The sequence below is a fragment of the Oncorhynchus nerka genome, linkage group LG22 (genome assembly GCF_034236695.1).
Source record: "Oncorhynchus nerka isolate Pitt River linkage group LG22, Oner_Uvic_2.0, whole genome shotgun sequence".
In the NCBI taxonomy this organism is placed as follows: Eukaryota; Metazoa; Chordata; class Actinopteri; order Salmoniformes; family Salmonidae; genus Oncorhynchus; species Oncorhynchus nerka.
This window is the reverse complement of record NC_088417.1, coordinates 38,545,050-38,567,617: the sequence shown is the minus strand read 5'-3', so window position 1 is coordinate 38,567,617 and position 22,568 is coordinate 38,545,050. Positions and strand designations below refer to the sequence as shown.

At 39.9% G+C, this 22,568-nt stretch overlaps 1 long non-coding RNA gene across 1 annotated transcript in view; it reads right to left on the bottom strand.

Moving 5' to 3' along the window:
- Nucleotides 1-12,345: 12,345 nt before the first annotated feature.
- LOC135563881 (uncharacterized) overlaps nt 12,346-22,568 on the bottom strand; it is a 90,985-nt gene continuing 80,762 nt past the window's right edge. Inside the window, exon 3 of the long non-coding RNA XR_010460623.1 lies at nt 12,346-14,670. This is a non-coding gene — a long non-coding RNA (uncharacterized LOC135563881). The remainder of the gene's footprint in view (nt 14,671-22,568) is intronic.

The window sequence follows — 22,568 nt, the reverse complement described above, 5'->3', positions numbered from 1 at the left end:
TTTACAGAACTGCAAGAAAACCAGTATCTGGTGGAAGAGGTCGACTGTTCACCCCAGAGCAACTGAGATATGAATTTGTGCAGGTAAGCTTTACTATCCTATCATTGGTATTGGATCTGGAAGTGTATGGTGCTACATAATATTGACTGACCCCTGTCTTTTTGTACTGTGCTACATTGTTTTGTCTTGTCTTTTTCAGAGAGTCATGGAGCTAGAAGCAGATGCAGTGCATCATGAACTAATATATGTGGGCGAGGCAGGTTTCAACCTTGCAAAAACAAGGGGCCGCGGCAGAAATATCATCGAACACCGTGCCATCATCAACGTCCCTGGACAACGTGGTGGCAACATAACAATGTGTGCGGCTATTAGTCAAAACAGCGTCCTTCACCATCATGCAATCCTAGGCCCAAACAACACTGCAAACATTATCACATTTCTGGACACCCTCAACAACAGACGTTTTAACCCCTAATGACCAGGGGCCAGAGCAGCCCAGGTATGTTATCATCTGGGACAATGTTAGTATCCACTGGACTGCTATGGTCCGCAATTGGTTCACAGGTCACCCACTTTTCATCGCACTCAATCTCCCCCATACTCTCCGTTCTTGAATCCTTTTGAAGAATTCTTCTCTGCATGGCGTTGGAAGGTGTATGATCGCCATCCCCACCAACGCATACCCGTTCTACAGGCTTGTGGAGACATCGATCAGGGGTCATGCCAGGCCTGGATACGGCACTCCAGGCAATACTTTCCACACTGCCTAGCTCAAGACAACATCACATGTGATGCGGATGAAGTCTTATGGCCAGACCCACAAAGAAGGCGAGATGTAGCCTAATTTTCTTCTGGTTTTTTTTCTAGCACAAATGTTTTTGTTTTCTTCTACTGCACTTTTGTTGTTTGAGGAGTGTTAGAACATTTTGAGAAGAAAAAAAACTTTTCCCCTTTATTTGTATTGGTAGTGTGTTATGTTTGGAATACACATCCATACTTTACACATTTGGATACCTGTTTGAATGAGTGTTTACTACAGATACGACAAAACTTTATTGCAAACTGCTATGCCCTGCACACAGAAAAAGTGTTTTTAATTTAAACTATCAGTGCGTAGTTGGCGCGTCGTGTGCTTATTCAAATTCTGTGTACTGTATTGATGCAAAAGCACAATTTTAAAAAAAAAAAGTTTGAAGAGATTTACAAGAATTGTTTGCTTTTGCAAGAGATGTATAATGCTTTGCTGGTTTGGTGTAAGGTTTTGTGGTTCGTGTGTAGGGTTTTGCAAAAAATAGCCTATAGTTTCAAAGATAGTGCCTAAGAAATCAGAAAGAAATGTAAATAAAGGTAAAAAATATATATATATTTACTAAAATGATAGAGAATAGGATGCCATTTGCCATGAAACTTGTCTCTAATCCCTTCACTGAGTACTCTGGAAACACGTTTTTTTCAAGACCATGCCGATTACTGCTGTTATGAATAACAGTGTTGACGATATTCATAAAATATAGATCCCTCAAAAGTGATATATGGCATAAAAATGGCACATAAAAGGGAACAATTGAAGAAATCTTCCGCCAGCTCCATCCATTTCTATAGAGGTCCCACTTCATCTCTAAGAGATCTGTGGGTTTACAACGGGCTAATTTATGAATCTGAACACAAACAGATAAGAGACTAAGCAATATATTATCTCCACATTACAAAATGACAGGGTGTCCGGGACAATGCATTGTGCACAAAACTGTATGAAGTTATTCCTGACAAAGCTGATGTATGATATGTAAGCTGGTTTTTATTTGATCAAAGTGGGGGAAGGGTCTCGAATGGTTGAGGGACAGCTATTGGGGAACTGTGGGGGGGGATCTTGGAGGGTTCGGTTTCACGTTTTTTGGCCTGGTGGGAGATCTGTCAACGTGCCCTTGAGCAGGGCATTGCCACTGGATGCTTCTGTGTGTCGCTCTGAACGGGAGTCTGTTGGATGACTGCCATGGTGTCGTTGTTGAGCGGCTTCACTGCAAGTATATTGTATGTTTAGGATATTCCCCCCCAAAAAATGTTATTAACATTTTTTATAAATATATATATATTTTAAGTGTGAAAAATGACTGTACATTGATAAAGTTTGATCATAAAGTTACTTGTCCCCTCCCCCCGTGTCAAACACTTGGATTCAGGAGGCAGGCATTTATCAAGGATTTACTTCAGGCTTTATGCAACGTCACATAAAGCAGGAAAATTAATACATCAACGGTAGCATCTTATCATCTTAGCTCATTTAAATATGTACTACCATAAAACGGACAAATCAAAGGCGCTTATGCCTTGTGGTCAGCATGTAAGCTTTAAGGGGGACTCAGTCTTTACTTATTCTTGTGAAGAAGTATATCAGTGAACTGTATTCTGTAATTAGCTACACACAATAGAAATGCAAATGTATATTGCTGCTGTCTGATATCCAACAGTCCATGATCAGCTCTGTTGACTATGAGAACATTTTGCTGAGAAAATGGGTTGAGGCATATGATTTAGGCTCGGAATGACATGTGGCCCATTGTTTACCTTGTCAAATGACCACAAGGGCCTTTCAAAAAGCTGTCAGTTAACGCGAGCTCATGAATATCAGCTCCCCGCCCACTCATTTTGTTATTTCAAGCTTCCTGATAGTTAGAAATGAGAGAAAAGGTCATATTTATTCAATTCTGAGCATTTCAATAGTGTAAAAATATCATGGGTGACATTTTGGTCATTCAAATGCTATTTTTACATGGGAAATAGGATGACTGTGCTTGACCGTTAACAGGCATGTTTCCAATCTGCCTCTAGCTCATTGTGTTATATAAAAACATTGATCTCCCCATTTCCCAGGTAACAGCTCTGGTGTCACCCACCAACCTAATTAGTGCGACTGTCATCGCTTCCCCAGACAAATGGAGTGACTGGGAGTGAGTTATGGTGGGTTGAGACAAATTCCTTCTGTGACGGAACTATTTGACAAAGGTAAACAAATTAGCGAGTGCATTAAGTCTGGAGAAAGAGGCAGTCGTCTGTCTTGAGCAGGAGAGCTGTCACTGCTCATGCTGTGAAATGTTAAGACTGTCGAACCATGCAGCTGTGAGCTCCAAGCCTGGGTGGATAAGCAAACACTGAATTACTAGCACTGCTGGGTGATTTGGAAAGTCATAGTTAATCGATCAATAATATAATAATTCTGTTAGCAAAAAAAATGTTATCTTTAACTTACAATCTGTAGAAACTGTGAGAGTAGAAAAGTTCAGAACGAACATTTGTGAAATATCACACCACAGTTAAAAGATATATGGCAAATATGAATAAAACGTTTATAATATTCAGAGATAGATGGGAGGTGTTGAGGGAAGCAGAAGGGTGGGACAAAAAATACAAAAAATAAAAGGTAACTAATGTAAAAATATACTGTGTCCGTAAAATGTATGTAGTATTTACAAACTGGAAGTAGAAACCTATGTATGTTGTTCATGAGTTTACTCCAATTAGGGGAGGGATGGTAGGGTTAGGAAAAAACAATAAACAAGGAAAATACATTAACAAAAATATATTAACCAAAAAATGGGTGATTGGAAATGACGCATATAATTACATTGATAGAAGCCACAATCTATATACAATATTAAAGCTGATCTAAGATTTTTTTTAAATTGATTACTGGGAGCTATACAGTGTATTATACACTGAGTGTACAAAACATTAGGAACACCTGCCATCTACATGACATAGGCTGACCAGCTGAATCAAGGTGAAAGCTATGATCCTGTATTAATGTCACTTGTTAAATCTACTTAAGGAGACAGGTTAAAGAATGATTGCTAAGCCTTGAGACAATTACGACATGGGCTGTGTGTGTGTGCCATTCACTGGGTAAATGGGCAAGACAAAATATTGAAGTGGTTTTGAACAAGTCATGGTAGTAGGTGTCAGGCGCACCGGTTTGAGTGTGTCAAGAAGTGCAACACTGCTGGGTTTTTCACACTCAACAGTTTCCTGTGCATATCAAGAATGGTCCACCACCCAAAGGACATCCAGCCAACTTGACACAACTGTGGGATTTTCTAAATTTAAATTTAACCAGGCAAGTCAGTTAAGAACAAATTCTTATTTACAATGACAGCTTACACCAGCCAAATCCAGACAATGATGGGTCAATTGTATGCCACCCTACGGGACTCCCAATCACAGCCTGTTGTGATACAGCCTGGAATCAAACCAGGGATTTTGTAGTGACACCTCCAGCACTGAGATCAGTGCCTTAGACCGCTGCGCCACTCGAGAGGCATTGAAGTGATCATCGGCCAGCCTGTGGAACGCTTTCTACACCTTGTAGATTTCATGCCCCGACGAACTGAGGCTGTTCTGAGGGCAAAAAGGGATGCAACACAGAATTAGGAAGGATTTCCTAATGTGTTGTACAATCAGTGTATATAGCTGGGATAGCATCACCATGGAAACCATGGATTTGCCTAACAGGAACCATGCGTTTTCAACTCATACTAATGTGCAGCTGTGAAAAGTGATTTGCAGTTTGGGACCACCACCAACAGGATAATATGTGTGGTTTAACATGCAAGTTGCCACTCCTGACATTCTCTTCAAGTGGGCCACACATGAGAACCATGTTAAATGACAGGCTTTTCCCCTAGCATTCAAATGTTTATCCTTGTTCAGGAACTGAAAGGCATCACAGTCAGTTTCCATCCCAAATGGCACCTATTCCCTACATAGTGCACCACTTTTGATCACAGCCCCATTGACACCCTATTCTCAACATAGTGCACTACTTTTGATCAGTGCCATATGGGCCCTGGTCCAAAGCAGTGCACTATATAGAGAATATGGTGACAAATACAATTTTGTCGATCCCTACACAAGAAGTGCCAAAGATCAGGAAATACGTATGGGTTAATCAACTATGCGCTATGCAGTCTATGGAATATTGTGCACGGCATGGAAGGTGTGTGCTACGATGCATAACAGAGCCATTGAATATTGCTGTGCATTATAAGGAAATAATGCACCCTCTAGAGTGCCCTTCAAACCAATCAGAAATTTGCATTTTAACAACGCAGTGGATTAAGTTTTTATATTTGTATATAGGAAAGTTATTACTATTACTTCACAACAAGTAATAGTAATAATTGTGTAACACCACAACAAAAACCAATCAACAACCTCAAAATATTAACCCAAATGGATTTGAGATTAAAAACTATGTGGTGGGTGTTTGTGTGTATGAGTCCAGTCATTTCATTCTTGTATTCCAAGAATTCTTCCAAAAGTGAGATACACTGAAATTCAAAAAATCTATTTGAGCCTTTTAAGTTTAGGATACTGACCTACAAAAAGTAAGGCACTGGATTATTTAAGTATTTACTTGTTTTCAACTTAACACACACATATCTAACAATTCCTTTTGAGGTGGGACTCAGGTGTGTGAATCAGGCTATTGTAACGGCCATTGGCGGTGGAAGGAGGTGAGGACCAATGCGCAGCGTGGTAAGTGTCCATATTTTTTATAAAGTAATAGAACACTGAACAAAAACAACAAAGTGAACGAACGAAACCGAAACAGTTCTGTCTGGTGCAGATACAAACACTCAACAGAAAACAATCACCCACAAAACACAGGTGGGAAAAGGCTACCTATGTATGATTCTCAATCAGAGACAATGAACGACACCTGCCTCTGATTGAGAACCATACCAGGCCAAAACACATAAACGCAACATAGAAAAAACGAACATAAACTACCCACCCAACTCACACCCTGACCATACTAAAACAAAGACATAACAAAAGAACTCAGGTCAGAACATGACAGCTATATCTGGGACACCTTTTTCTGCACGTAGAGAAGTGCTGAGATAAGGAAACAGTCTGCCCTTGGGAGTTAGCTAGCGTCGTTAGCTACCAATGGGTGCTTTACCATTACATTAGCGTGTTTTATATAGCACATGGCGGTATCATTCATCATCCTAGGCCATGACCTAGATGTGGGAAAAATCTGCTAACAATCCAGATACATCACAATACCACTATCAGTATAGTACGATAGTGGTAGTAGAGTAGGCAGTACTAGCTGATATTAATGATAATGAATTAATGACAATTTAATATGTGGCTTAGTCAATTTATTAACATTATAAACATTGTGTGGATGAAAACATGAAATCTTTTATAGAATCACAAGAGGTGTTTTATAAATTCCCGAAAAACACACAAAATCCAGAAAGCAGGTTTGTTTTTTTACAGGCACCTAAAGGCTATTGTTACTGTTTTTACTAAGGAGTGGTTGTGGGGTGCCATTTGAGACACATTCAAATGCGTAGCAGCTAAATGCGACCTCCTGAAATATGGTACTAATGCCCCCCATCATTTAAAAAAAAAGAATAGCTCCATACAAGGATTTAAGCTTTGACCTATATGCTGTCACCACGGCCTTATGGTGGATTTCTGTTTGGGTCAATCTCTTATATCGTGGCCTTCTTTAGATTTATATTATTTAAAGCCAAAAACTGTGGTTTAGTCACGCTAATGCTGGGAAACAATCATAAAGGGGAGGAAATAGAATAAAAACACATGACAAACAAAGCAATAACAAAAGCAATCCCCATTGCAAGAAATAGGCATTAAACATTCTGGGAATCAGCACTCACCCTAATGGTCCACATCCACCAAGCCACCAATTGAATCCTACAGATGAAGAACCATAAACGTGCGTTTTGAAAAACAATAAGATAGACTTGATGAATAAAAATAAGAATAAAATAAAAAACGATAAAGTATAATTGAAAGAGAGAAGTGTGATGACATGATCTTTCAATAATGACACTCCCAAAAAGTATAAACATTCGACAGTATCAGAATTCTTCAAACAGCACATAATGCTTCTTCATTGCAAGGGTTCAATTGACTGAGGCTTTGATGCGATTTCCTCTATACTCCATGGCTGAGACTAACACTGGGCTATCGGCTTAACCTCTGAGAATCTTAGGGCATAGTGGGTTCACATGCCGGCCAGTCAGTCAGTCAGTCAGTCAGTCAGTCAGTCAGTAAGTCAGTAAGTCAGTAAGTAAGTGTAAGTAAGTAAGTAAGTGTAAGTGTAAGTGTAAGTGTAAGTGTGTGTGTGTGTGTGTGTGTGTGTGTGTGTGTGTGTGTGTGTGTGTGTGTGTGTGTGTGTGTGTGTGTGTGTGTGTGTGTGTGCGCGCGCGGAACCAGAGGTTGAACAAGTCGGACTATGGATGCGTCCCCAAAGGGCACCCTATTCCCTACATTCCGTAATGTTCTGGTCAAAAGTAGTGCACTATATAGGGTGCCATTTGGGACTCAAGTATTGCTTCGTCCTCTTCTCTATCTTGTCCATTCTCTGCGGCCCTGTCGTATTAGAGACAGACAATTGATGGCTGGGGGAGAAGGGATTGAGCAACTGGAGAGAAGAGTCCACTCAGGCGGGTCTGGCGGACGCAGTTAAGACGCGGCGCACACCGGAAACACACGCACACACTGAGAGGCATGACTCCCACTCTCCATCACACACTGGAGATTTTGATACCAACCCATCGAGCTGCTAGTGAGCAGGTGTCAGGTCAGACCAGACCAGGTTAGCAGCTCACTCCCAGTTGACCTCAGATTAGAACAGAGTCTTTATCCCAAATATAAACCCTTTCCCAATATAGTGCACTACTTTTGACCAGGGCCATGTCTAAAGTAGTCCCCTATGGCAGAGTTTCCCAAACTCTGTCTTGGGCCCCCACTGGGTGCACGTTTTGGTGGATTTTGCCCTAGCACTACATAGCTGATTCAAATAATCAACTCATCATTAAGCTTAGATTTTTTTGAATCAGCTGTGTTGTATTAGGCAAAAACCAAAACTTGCACCTAGGAACGAGATTGGGAAACCCAGCCCTATGGAATAGTTACAGAAAGTCCAGAAGTACCAAACAACTGGCATCAGCAGGGCTTACGTTATGTAATCAAAAATAGACTCAATTATGTCTCCTGTCAAGTTAGGATTCCTCTACCGTCTGCCACGTCTATGTCTGGGGCATAAAGGCATGCTAACTTGACAGAAATTACAAGCCGCTTTTCCTCAGTGAAAACTGTGGTGTCAGGCTGCATTCTGTCTATTCAGATGTGAGCCGTGGTAAAATTGGTATGTCAAAATGGGGAGTCAGGTAGGTTTCATCCATAATGTAGAACACCACATTACCGAAAACAATGCTGGGTTAAAAACAACCCTGCGTTGGGTAAAAAAACAACCCAGCGCTGGGTAAGTAGCGGACAGAACACACGTTGAGTTACTTTTTACCCAGGAAGTGGGTCATTTAGTTGGGTTATTGAGCTATGTTCCACCTGGTCTGAACAGAATACTGGAGGTATAGTTATTTTTCAGATAGTTATTTACGCCTACCCATGAGAGTAAATGTCATTCAGATTGATTTGTTCTGTTGTATTGTCAAAACATGTTAAAAGGTCCCAAGCAATCATGCAGATACCCATGTAAAATAGCCTTTTGAGTGACTAAAATATCACCCATAATATTTGTTAGGAATGCAATTTTTTGGGGGGAAGTATTGTTTCTGTCATGGCTAACTACAGTGAAGTTTGAAAAGACAGGCTGAGTGGGAAGGGAGCTTACATTCATGAGCTCACCTTGACTATCAGCTCTTTGAAATGCCTATGTCAAGAAATCAGACACAGTGAGAAATGTTGGAGTAAAATAATCTCAAGCTAATTTTGCTACACACAAAGAAACTCAAACAAAATTGAAAATGTGCCTCTTTTCTACATCTCCAATTTGGTAGGTCTCTAGGGATGCAATTTAAAGCAGCACTGACAGATGTGTTGACATGACAAATGCGTCAGAGTTTGAAAAACCCATTAATCCATGCTGACTGAAGCCCTAGCTAGCCAGTAACTTGCTAACACCAGACACAGATGAAAGGGGAAAAATATAAGTACAGTATATGTGCCATAGATGAATAGTGTAAACTTTTCATTACATTTGCTGACACCTTACAGTACATTTTTTATACCAGTAGATTAGCTATCTAACTATGTAAACCACGTCACTCTGCAAACACACCTTCTCCGATGTTGTCGCTGTTAGGTTTTTTAGGTATTGAAAATCAGACCATCGATATTTCAAAATACCCCGGTATACGGTATAAACTAGAGTACCAGTCAAATGTTTGGACACCTACTTGAGCAAAGGTTTTGCTTTATTTGGACTATTTCTACATTGTAGAATAATAGTGTAGACATCAAAACTATGAAATAACACATATGGAATCATGTAGTAACCAAAAAAGTGTTAAACAAATCAAAATATATTTCATATTTTAGATTCTTCAAATGTTTCACCCTTTGCCTTGATGACAGCTTTGCACACTCTTGGCATTCTCTCAAACAGCTTCACCTGGAATCATTTTCCAACAGTCTTGAAGGAGTTCCCACATATGCTGAGCACTTGTTGGCTGCTTTGACCATGACAGTTTACAATCCAGGGTTACTACAAGCAGTTTAGTTACCTCAACTTACTAAATTTCCTCATTATTTATTACAATATTTAATTGAAGTTTAGGGTTTAGCGAATGATTTGTCCCAAATACAAAGTTTTTAGTTTTTTTAAATATTTAGGACTAACTTATTCCTTGCCACCCATTCTGAAACTAACTGCAGTGTTGAGTCATCCACATACATAGACACACTCGCTTTACTCAAAGACAGTGGCATCTGGTTAGTAAAGATTGAAAAAAGCAATGGGCCTAGACAGCTGCCCTGTGGAATTTATGATTCTACCTGGAATGATGGAGAGGCTTCCATTAAATAACACCCTCTGTGTTCTGTTAGACAGTTAACTCTTTATACACAATATAGCAGGGGATGTAAAGCAATAACATACATTTTTACAGCAGCAGACCCCAACAATATTTTTACCCTCAATGTCTCTCAGACAATCATCAGTCATTTCTGTAAGTGCTGTGCTTGTTGAATGTCCTTCCCTATTAACGTGCTGAAAGTCTGATGTCATTTTGTTTACTGTAAAATAGCACCGTATCTGGTCGAACACCATTTTTTCCAAAACTTTACAAAAGGTTGGTAACAGGCTGATTGGTTGGCTATTTGAGCCAGTAAAGGGGGCTTTACGATTCTTATATAGCGGAATAACCTTTGCATGAGGGCACAGACTTTCTAGTAGGTTTAAATTTAAGATATGGCAAATAGGAGTGGCAATATCGTCTGCTATTATCCTCAGTTATTTTCCATCCAAGTTATTAGTTGGTTTGTCATTGTTGATAGACAAGAACATTTTTTTCACCTCATCCACGCTCACATACTTGGATGTGTAGAGTCAGCGTTTTTTTTGCTGGCATGGCATGCCTAAGTTTGCTAATCTTGCCAATGAAAAAAATATAAAAATAGTTAGCCATATTAGGGCCTCCCGGGACATATCTGAGAATACATTTGCACCATATTTGCACCATATTCAGTAGAAGTTTACAAGGCACGGAAAGACAAATGTCATCATATTTAATCCAAGTTGCTATTTCCAAAGCATATCTCTTTCATTTCTGTTTAAAAATTGCACAGTTCCAATCACAACATGTTTCATGCAAAGATGCAAAGGTAGGCCAATCTTTGCTAAAAATGTATATTTATTTAACAGAAAATAAAAGACACACTCTCAATAGGTCTGCCTTCCCTGGTTGTTATGGACGACAGAAGTGATGGGTGAAGATTGGGTCATCAGTGGTGGTCCCTTGCAGTCCAGACCCAATGTGGTGGTAGTGTTGGTTCTGTGACCCACTCCAAACAGTCAATGCATAAAATGATTAATCAAATTTGTGTCGATATTGCAATACTTTCAGGAATACCTAGGATAGGATAAAGTAATCCTTCTCACCCCCCCCCCCCCCCCTTAAAAGATTTAGATGCACTATTGTAAAGTGCCTGTTCCACTGGATGTCTTAAGGTGAACGCACCAATTTGTAAGTCGCTCTGGATAAGAGCGTCTGCTAAATGACTTAAATGTAAATGTAATGTAAATGCAAGAAAGTACTGTCATTTCACATAACCATACCACAAGGTAGCTACTCTACCTGTGTCATTCATGATGCGAAACCTAACTGGAACAAGCTAGCTAGCTCGCCAAGTTGCTAGTTAGCTAGCTAGCTAAGTTAGGTAGCTATCTTATATTAACCAGCAATACTAAACGTTTTAATGGTTATCCATCACATTGAGGCTTCATAAAATGTTTTTCCACGAAGGGAAGGCAATTTCATTATTTGTTAGCTAGCTAGGCTACCAGTTAGTTTTTATCACCCTATCATGCCTTGCTAGTTTGCCCTACTGGCTGCTGGACAAATTAGCTTACGTTCTTGTTTCTAGTTAAACAAGATAATTAAAACATCTCAAATTAGCTACTCTGGAATCAATATAGCTTCATATCTGGATTGTGCTGAGAAAACACAGATATGCAATGTATACACTCAGCATTTGTCAATATGAAAAGAGAAAATAGGATGTCACATATCTCAGGATATTGAATGAGTCCATTTCCAGCCATAGAAAATGACCATGTGTAATCCCAATATCATCTGGATTCAGAATTTGTCAGGATATGGTAAATATCCTGAGAGAGAGAGCGGCAAAGAGTAGCAAAGAGCGAGCAGCTGAAGGCTATTAGGGAACGAAGTGCAAGTGTGAATGTGTGAGACACTGGATGCTCAGAGCACTACAAGCCTCAGGGCAGGCACGGCAGGAGAGACAGCAACCACTGTTATCTCACGCTAGTTAGTTATTTATCATCCCATCCCATTACATAGTACCTGTCTTGCCTGCATCAAACCAAGAGAAGCTAAACTAGGCTAATTGAGGCAAGCTATAATGCTACTGTGCTTCTCGCCGTTCTACAATTACTCTATCCAGATTATAACGTCAATAGCAGCCTACTTACTTGTTGGCTTTTGGTCATTGAAGTCTTTCTTTCTCATTTCAATTTGAATTCTGTCATTTTAATTCCATCTTCCATTGATTAGATATCCCCTAACTTTCTTGCTACACAAGCATAGCAGCAATGCATTTGCCTCTCTCTGCTGGAAACGCAAGTGATGGTGATGGTGAAGGCTATATTAAATGGACTTTTCAACTTTTTCAAATGTAGATGTAACAATGGCGGTTAAACATGTTTATGTTAATTAACGGTTAATTACAGTGAGAACGCATGACAAGTACCGGCTGACAAAATGTCATGACTGCCACAGCCCTAGTCTTATCACACCATAGTGTGATACCAATGCAGGGTTAAAGGGGGCCACAAAATTGTAAACGCTATAAAAAAAACAGTATAGAAATGTATTTTTTATTTTGAGCATATAAATTACAGCTCTCAAAAGTATCTTATTATTAAATACATTGGATTGTAGTTCAGCCCAGTGTAATACAAATTACAGAACAAAATACTCAGAAGTAACAGAAATACTGCCCATCTCTGTACCTAAGTCAATGTGTTCTTTAGGGATGAGAGCACACATGTGGCCTTAGCCCTACAGAAAAGCCCTATGGGCCCTGATCAAAAGTTATGCACTACACAAAAAAAATCCTGTAATATTTACAGTAAATTACTGGCAGCACAGTAGCCAGTAGGTTACTGTAAATATCCAGTGAAACACTGGCAGCACAGAAACCAGTAAATTCCTTTAGATTTACAGGACCTTTACGGAAACACAAATTTACAGCATATTACTGTAACACCTGAGTACAGCAACATGCTGTATTTCTAGAATGTACAGTGCATTACCGGAAGAACAGTGGTTACTAAACTGATTTGCAGTGCAGGCAGCTAGTGCCAAGGTTAGGCAGTATTTCAGTTACATGTATTTTATATATTTCAATAGTTTCCATACCGATTCTGTCATTTGTATTTCACTGACCTGAACTACAATGTATATATTGTGTAACAGTTGAATTAGAATTAACGTATTTTGTATTTCCTAATACAAAAATAAACTTGCAAGTAGCCCGCTTAGTTACAACAACCTTCTCTGTAACAGTAACGTAACAGTAACTAACTTAGTTTAATGCCCTGCCTGTAAGTCACTCCAGATAAGAGCATCTGCTCAATTAACAAAATGTAAATGTAAAAATTAACACTGGCAAAGCACAGTGCTGGGTATTATTCTAATGAGTGCCAACCCAAACTAGGCCAAATCAGATCAAAATACAAATAGTGTGAGGGCAAAGCTCATTAGAGTAGCCATTCACAGTCACTGCAATAAACTAAGGTTGATTAAAACATATCACAGCCATAGTAAATAAAACATTTCTGAAACTGTAATATAAAGCCTGGGCTCTGCCGAGAAAGTTCAGCACTTTAACTTTTTCCTATTAACTCTATGGAACACAATACGGTCTATATTGGCATGTAGGTTTCTCACTTATGGGTGGCCCAAATTGGGACATGGGGGAGAGAAGGATACATGCAAATTCAATACTGTAGTATTGACTATGGTAAAAAATGTGTAGTGTTTATGCAGATATTATTGTAGCATTTAGTGCAGGGTTTTCAAACTGATACTGTTTGTATGTATGTAAATAATGCTATTCCTTTGTATTTCTAAATGTTGACAGATTTTTGTACAGCGAAAGGTCGCACTTTGAACAACTACTGTGTTTTTTAAAAACTGTAATAAAATGTGTGGGCATCTATTCATTGTCCGATTCACAGAACCAACAGTCTAATTCCTTAATTCCGTACGATGCATACTTCTTGCTCTGCCTCGTTTGGCATGCTTCTAGTAGAAAACCATAATCGGAGAACTATGCTGAAACAGGCAGAACTAGAAGTACGTAACTCTTAGCTGAAAGTATTATATTGGTTCCTGGGATTAGGACACGGTAATAAATAAGCAAAACCTGGAATTTGTTTCGCCTGATTCGGGCTTGTGGTGTAGAACCACAATAAAATATGGATATTTTCTATCAATCTTCAAAAATGTTCTACCTGTATGGATTCACAGGATATATTTATATAAGCTGTACAGGGCTCTTTAGCATCAAACAGATGTCAGACATGCAGCTATATCCAAACAATTAATTGGTCAATGGGAGTGTACACTAATGCTAACTTAAAAATCGAACTGGGTATTCAACTAGAATGTTAAATGGTAACAGTATGAACAGTGTAGTCCGAGTGTGACTTATGTGGAGTAGAGCGCAGGGAACTGGTGATCAGCAGTTGATGGGAGAAGTGGTGAACTTGCCATTTACAAAGACACAAATGGTAAGAAAATACAGTATGATCAGTGTAGTAATGTTCATGGAATACTTGTACAGCTGTTCAACTTAGCAGCAGCTGATGTGTTGTGTGTGAGTGTGTCTTTAGTATAAGGTACAGACATCTATTGTAGAGCAAATGATAAGAGGGGTGTTGTCATGATCAAACTGCCATTCAGCTCCTCTTGAGTCATCTACTGCTTGAAATCAAGCATGATGTCCAAACCATCGTGAGATAGATACAGTTCAAGGGATACAGTTCTGCTCCAATGACACATGCAGGCAAAGGAATTCTGTTCTCCTCATCTATAATCCAATTTTTCTCCAGGAAGAAGCCCAGGCACCACACGACATTGTCTGTAAGACAAAAAATTCAATAAAAATCATACTGTGCCAGCATAACATCACAATGAGGGTAGGATAGTTGAACATGGCACACATGTGCACAGGAAGAGATTACATTTAATCCTGATAGAAATAAATGTGGCAAAACCCTTAACTTTTGCACAGTGACCAAACAGCACAAACCTAGCTAGACACACATTACCTAGCCACAGCCACGTCTATCAGCCACACTTAGGCCAACATTTTTTCTAGTATAACCAGATCATCAGCTTCAGAGATTTGCAGCAGTAAATGGTTGTGTTATTGTTCTCCTCACTGTTAGTAAACTTAGTTAGCTAGCTTGCTGGATAGCCATTTTGCAAAATTGAAAAGCATCCACTGTCATAATCATAATCAATATGTCAATCCTCATCAATTATGTTGATAACTAACTTGTCAAATTATTTAAGTTTACAGTGGTTGATGTGAGACATGTTTGCGAACAAGTTACAAATGTAAGGCTTGGCACCAAGCAAGTTAGCAGGTGCCAGGCAAACTAGCCATTTCCAGTCATGTGGTAATATTTGCTGGTAAACCTAGCTTTAGGCGGCTGGTTGTAACATTAGTAGCTTGCTGTTTTGTAGCCATATCTATGACTAAAAATAGAAGACATTTTACAATCAAGATACAATAACTAGATCTCCTATTGTAAAAACCTCTTCTACTTTGAGTCATACATATGGCTAACTGTTTAGCTAACTTAGCTAACTACCTAGCTAGCTGAGTTACCTACTTTAGCTAACAATTCGATTTCTCCCCAATGTATGTTAGCCAGCAATACACACAGCAATTCAGCAATTCAGTAGATACACTAAAGTTAGCAAGCTAGATGGCTTGTATAAAAAATAACTTACTTAGCTAGCTATTTATCATCTGCCCTCTTGGTGCTGGCATCGGCTGTAGCTGAGCTGGTAGCTAAATCCAAATCTTTGTTTCAAATCCTCTTCGCTATATTCCGTTTGAAGCATATGGTTGAATATCTCCATGTAGCTAGCTAAGAGAACATAGAAAAATGCGGTCTGGTCAGTTCTTTAAGTTTTGCGTTGAATTTGTGTTCTTCTTTCTTCATCTTTAAGGTTTTATGGCAGATCACGCCTACTGGTGTATTGATGCCACATACTGTACGGGGTATTGAAATAAAGGAAGAGGAGTATTTTACCCCCTTTTCGTGGCATCCAATTGTTAGTAGTTACTATCTTGTCTCATCACTACAACTCCCGTACGGTCGAAGCCCTCCGAAACACAACCCAACCAAGCCGCACTTCTTCTTAAAACAGTACGCACCCAACCCGGAAGCCAGCCACACCAATGTATTGGAGGAAACACAGTGCAGGAGTCCCTAGTGTGCAATGAGACAAGGATATTCCAACCAGCCAAACCCTCCCTAACCCAGACATCCCTATCCACCTGGACGTCCTGGTCGCGACAGAGCACGAACCCAGAGTCTCTGGTGGCACAGCTAGCTCTGTGATGCAGTGCCCTAGACCACTGCGCCACCCGGGAGGGTGGTAAGGATAACTGCGAAACTAGGTACGACCTGTTGTGGTACATGTGACAAATATAATTTGATACACAAAAAAAACAAAATAAGCCGACTTCTCGTCACTCTCATCGACACCATCTCATCCAACACATCCACAATTTTGTAGAGAATTCAATCGGATCTCCCAGGTAACAACATCAATCTAAAAGCCTTACTCCGTCCCAAAAATAATCAGAACTAGGCTTGGATGTACTAGATTCCACTACCACTTTACTTCTCTTATTTCCTATCATATTCTCCACTGTAATCAAATTCTTCTCATTCCCATCTCTCAACATGCCTTCTGATTCAAACAGAACATCCGCTTCCACCCTTTTCTCCCTATCTTCTCACCCTGCCCTCTCCAATTTGTGTTGATAAGAGGAATCATCTTATCCCATTGCGGTCTGGTCAGTTCTTTAAGTTTCGTGTTGTGTCCGCCTCCCTTTCAAAATAGCCCACCTTGGGAGAGGGACATGGAATCCGCCGATAGGAACATCATTGAAAGAAGTCTAAAGAAGGCTCAATCGAAGAAGGAAAACCAAATGTACATGTACACATACGTATAGTACGATCAGTATAACATGACGGCTTCCCGAAGTGCCACAATGCAGGACTACATTCATTTTCATATGAAAGATTTGATCTCAAATCCAAAATGCGTGAGTATAGAGCCAAATTAAAAGTCTCCTGTTCTCAGAGCTGAAGAGGGCTCTGGTTTTCATCTTCATTCCAACTGAAGGATTGTTTCTCATCCAAGCCCTCTTAAACTCTCTGCATAAGAAAATGAAATGAAAATTGGGAGAAATTTAAGTAGAAAACGTTTAGTGTGGGTGACCTTTGATGTGTCGGGATAAAACACAGAGAACACAGAAACATACATGGTAAAACACAGAGACAGACAGGGTAAAACAGAGAGACAGACAGGGTAAAACAGAGAGACAGACAGGGTAAAACAGAGAGACAGACAGGGTAAAACAGAGAGACAGACAGGGCCCAAAAGTAGGGCTCTCCTCAAAAAGTAGTGTACTATTTAGGGAATAGGGTGCCGTTTTGGACTGTATCCATTCAAAAACCAACTAGCCAATACCATGCCACAGACTAGCGAAAAGGAGAATGGGAGAAAGCGTAGGTACAAATAACGCGGCTACTGTGAATTATCATACAAGCGCGGCGGACGGATGCAGAATTAACATCATATTATCTTTGAGTATATTCCAGGTAAATTAGAACTAGAACTAAGTACCATGTTTAGGATGCGAGACCGAGACCTCAAAACCTAAAGTTTATTACAGCAAGCACCTTTGCACATAACATGATAATTTGAAGACCGAAAAAAATACTGGAGGAAGGGGGGAAAATGTAGTTAATCGACGTTAGCAAATTAGGTAATTATTTCAGTTTAATGAACAGAGATGCTTTAAGCCAAAAGGCCTTTTTACTAGGTGTCTCCTGGTGTTTTTGTAATAAAAAACCTTACTACGACCTCATTAATACTTTAATCATAGATTAATTCAAACCCGTTGCATTATGCATAGAGTTTCTAATGGTTTGAGTATTATAATAAATGTTCATTATCATACAGTCCCTTAAATTGTCAAATACAGATGGTTTTCTTGCATATTTCAGTTTAACAGTGAGTGCTCAAATAGTGGCTTTTATACTATACTGAACGTTTTGGTGCCAAATGTTTACATGACATCCAGATTTCACAATGTTCTATTGTTTTATAATGACCTGCACATTAAATGATGTGTGCATTTGGGATAACCATTTGAAGCGTACTTATATGTTGCATTAAACTATCCACTGTATTCAAACATATCTCATTAGCATACAATTTCTCACTATTCATCCAACATACAAATGAATACCATAGGCTATAATACAAAATGTCCTATGAGAGTTCATCAAAAACAGACAAATTCAGTTCATATATTTAACTAGGCAAGTGAGTTAAGAACAAATTCTTAGTTACAATGACGGCCTACCCAAGGTAAACCCAGACGACACTGGGTCAACTGTGCGCCGCTCTATGGTAACCCCAATCACTGATGGATGTGATGCATCTGGATTTGAACCAAGAACTACAGTGAGATTCAGTGTCTTTTACGTCACACAGGAATCCAAATTTCAGCATACATTATATGATATACATATGGAAGCAAGACAGCTGCATGTACACCCCAAGACAATTCCTGGGCTGTGTACCAAATGGCACACTATTCCCTACATATGTAGTGCCCTAAGGGTTCTGGTCAGAAGTATTCAGAACCCTTCACCCCTTCACTAAACACAATACTCCATAATGACAAAGCTAAAACAGGTTGAGAAATCTTTGCTCATTTATAAAGAATTAAAAACAGAAATACCTTGCTATGAGACTCAAATTTGAGCTCAGGTGCATCCTGTTTCCATTAATCATCTTTGAGATGTTTCTATGTTTCTTGATTGGAGTGGTAAATTCAATTGATTGGACATGATTTGTAAAGGCGCACACCTGTAAATATAAGGTCCCACAGTTGACAGTGCATGTCAGAGCAAAAACCAAGCCATGAGGTCAAAGGAATTGTCCTTAGAGCTCCGAGACAGGGTTGTGTCGAGGCACAGATCTGGGGAAGGGTACCAAAACAATTCTGCAGCTTTGAAGGTCCCCAAGAACACAGTGGCCTCCATCATTCTTAAATGTAAGAAGTTTGGAACCACCAAGACTCTTCCTAGAGCTTGGTCAGGGAGGTGACCAAGAAGCCGATGGTCACTCTGACAGAGCTCCTGAGTTTCTCTGTGGAGATGGGAGAACATTCCAGAAGGTCATCCATCTCTGCAGCACTCCATCAATCAGGCCTTTATGGTAGAGTGGCCAGACGGATGCCACTCTGCTTGGAGTTTGCCAAAAGGCACCTAAAGGACTCTCAGACCATGAGAAGTAAGAGTCTCTGGTCTGATGAAACCAAGACTGAACTCTTTGGCCTGAATGCCAATTGTCATGTCTGGAGGAAACCTGGCACCATCTCTACGGTGAAGCACGGTGGTGGCAGCATCATGCTGTGGGGATGTTTTTCAGCGGCAGGGACTAGGAGACTAGTCAGGATCGAGAGATAGATAAACAGAGCAAAGTACAGAGAAATCTTTGATGAAAACCTGCTCCAGAATGCTCAGAACCTCAGACTGGAGCGAAGGTTTTACCTTCCAACATGACAATGACCCTAAGCACACAGCCAAGACAATGCTGGAGTGGATTTTTTATATAATTGGGTAAGGTTCGGGTGCCGTCCTCAGATTTTCACTTTATCACATGCAGTGGGGAGAACAAGTATTTGATACACTGCCGATTTTGCAGATTTTCCTACTTACAAAGCATGTAGAGGTCTGTAATTTTTATCATAGGTACACTTCAACTGTGAGAGACGGAATCTCAAACAAACAAAAAAATTGTAAATCACATTGTATGATTTTAAAGTAATTCATTAGCATTTTATTGCATGACATATGTATTTGATCACCTACCAACCACTGCGATTGCCAGATGGGTTATTAGCAACTGCGGGTTTGAGCGTGTGAACAAACAGCTGACAAACGCACCACTAGTGTTCACATTCTTAATGCAGTGGAACCTATCTATTTTAATAGTATTGAAGCCATGTTTGTACTTAGGCCAAATTAATTTGAATTCATATTGTTATTTCCGATTTGTCACACATATTCCAACTTTTAATAAATCCACTTGTGCTGACAGCCATTTTGCACATTAATCAATCTAGCAAGAGGGCAATATTTTAAAGAATGTAGGAACATCTTCCCAAAACTTTACTTTACCCAAAAGATCATGACATTTGTGAACATTTAATCAACATTTTGGTCCTTTATACAGCATGTTCACCTTACCGACAAGGGGAGGTGTGCTGTGAAAAGGGCACTTTTTCTTGGTTCTATTGATGTGCTTAGCGTCTGTCTCCGACGTGAAAACAAAAGTGTTTTACTTCCACACAAAATGACTTCTTTCATTGTTTTAGGTTAAAGGAAGTGGGTAGGTTGCATTCTTAAAACTTACAGCTATGAAAGTTATATATTTAGAACCGCCTGCTCGATAGGAATCTAGTGACATTTGTTGTGAGCGAGTCGACCAGGAGATCAGATTTCTAAGGCTGGCGTGGCAAAGAGTTTATAAAATGGATGGCAACGACGCAGCCGGCCACTGGATGAAGCCTGATTTAAACATATTATCAGTAATTACCCATAAATCTAGTGCACTGTAGTCTTAAGAGGTTTTAACGTCACTCAAAATAACAGGCTCAGATTGAAAATATATATTTATCTGACAGTTGAAAAATTGTCCAATACTTTGGTAGTCAAAGTGCATCCAAACAGAATTGTACCTAAATCTGACATAGGAACACTAACAACCAACTACACAGTACACAACAGTAACGCTCCCCTCCCCAGAGTCCTGTTGCTAGCCTAAAATGTTCTCTGGGTGTCCCAAATGGCATCTTATTCCCTTTATAGTGCACTACTTCGTCTGCACTACCCTGGTCAAAAGTAATGCACTATAAGTGGAATAGGGTGCCATTTGGAATGTTGCCAGAGGCTGTTAGGCCTGTTCTGCTGGCTGCTATGTTCTCTACTCTAACTCTCTGAACCCACTGAACTCTCCAGCTAGCTACCTAAAAGCTGGTTTAAGACTCACAGCCAACCCCATTGGATTACAGCATTATGATGCACACCAACTCACACACTCACAGAGTGCTTGAAGTGGACTGAAATAAAATGCTCATTTTTGGGTGACAGTACTCATCAAATTTTTAAGGCTGATTCTAAAGAATGTGCCAGGACTCAAGAGTTAGAACATTTGAGGTGACGGTACTTTGTCTGTTAAAAAAAAGGTGCTGAGTAGAACCATAGAGGGTTCTTTGGTTTGTCCCTATAGTGGAATCTTTTTTTGGTGCTGGGTAGAACCCTTTGAGGAGGATCTATCTAGAACCCTATATGTAGGGTTCTTCAAATAACCTTTTTATCATCTAAAGGTTCTTCATAGAACCATCTACGATGGGTTCTAGCGAGAACCCATTTATCTTTGGAGGGTTCTTCCTAGAACCCTCTATGAGCAGTTCCACCAGCCTCATTAGCCTTCAAAATTAAATGTTTATGACAATGCATTGCATATATCACAAGGCCTTTCTTTGAGGGCATAGTTATATCCTAACATAGTGGTGTTAAGTATCTCCTGGTTTACAGGCCAAGTCATTTCTTTCTTTCGGAATCCAGACGGAGTAAGGATAGCCAACAAGTGGAATTCTTAATCAGCCACAAGCTGCATTCAGCCAGGGTAGGGAAGACGGAATACCGAGACTACCTCAGTCCTCTAGACTGGAACAAGCAGTTGGTACAATACATCCAATTACTAATAGATTGGATTAATTTAGAAAATGGGATGTTATCTATCTTTGTGTAGCGTACAATTAATCAACCAATCAATGTTCCATGCAAAAAACACATATTTTTTCACAACTTTTTTCCATTGTGGTCCTCTTTCATGAGAGCAGTTGGCAAGTTTGGCATATGTGACAGTCTACAACACATAGAATTGAGCACTTAAATGTGACTTAAAAAAATCTCTTCTCAATCTCTCAGAGCATAGCGAGCGTTGGTTTGAATATGGCTGGCAGAGAGTAAACAAGTTCAGCACTTTTTTATCTCCTAACAAACACTTTTCCATCTTTCTTTGGAGTTTAAACTCTTATAATCTCGGGTCCAACATCTGTTGTGCCACCAAATATCATTAAATGTTCTGAACCGTGTAGAAAAAGGTCATGGCTACTGGAGAGCTGCTGAGACGACAGACACAAAGAGCACATGGATGATTCAGCCCCAATCTCACTCTTTCCCCCAGTCTCTCTCTCCCTCTCTTTTATCCCTCTCTCCATCTCTGCCTCCCATTCCCTGTCTGACTCCGATCCTTTATTCTTCTCCCCCTCTCATTCTCTCTCCCTCCATCTCTCCCTCCATCTCTGCCTGACAGACTCCCACACTCCAGTGAGTTTCTGTCCATGCGTGTCTTGACTAATTGACTCTAACTGGGGTTATGGCAAGGTTGTGGCCATCACATGCAGTGTTCAGTCAGAAAAGGTCAAAGTTGAATGAAAAAAATAAACCCGTGTGTCGGTGTGAATAATGATGACAGTCGGACGCAGCCTGGACAGACCAGATCATGGCTAACATACCAACGGTGTTAATAGAATCGGTGTGACCCAGTCAAAACGTGTGTGTACAGAATATGTAAGTTGTTCATAGGAAGACAGTATGCTATAAGGTATCAGTACTGCAGCCCAGCCTTCAAATGAGAATTTGC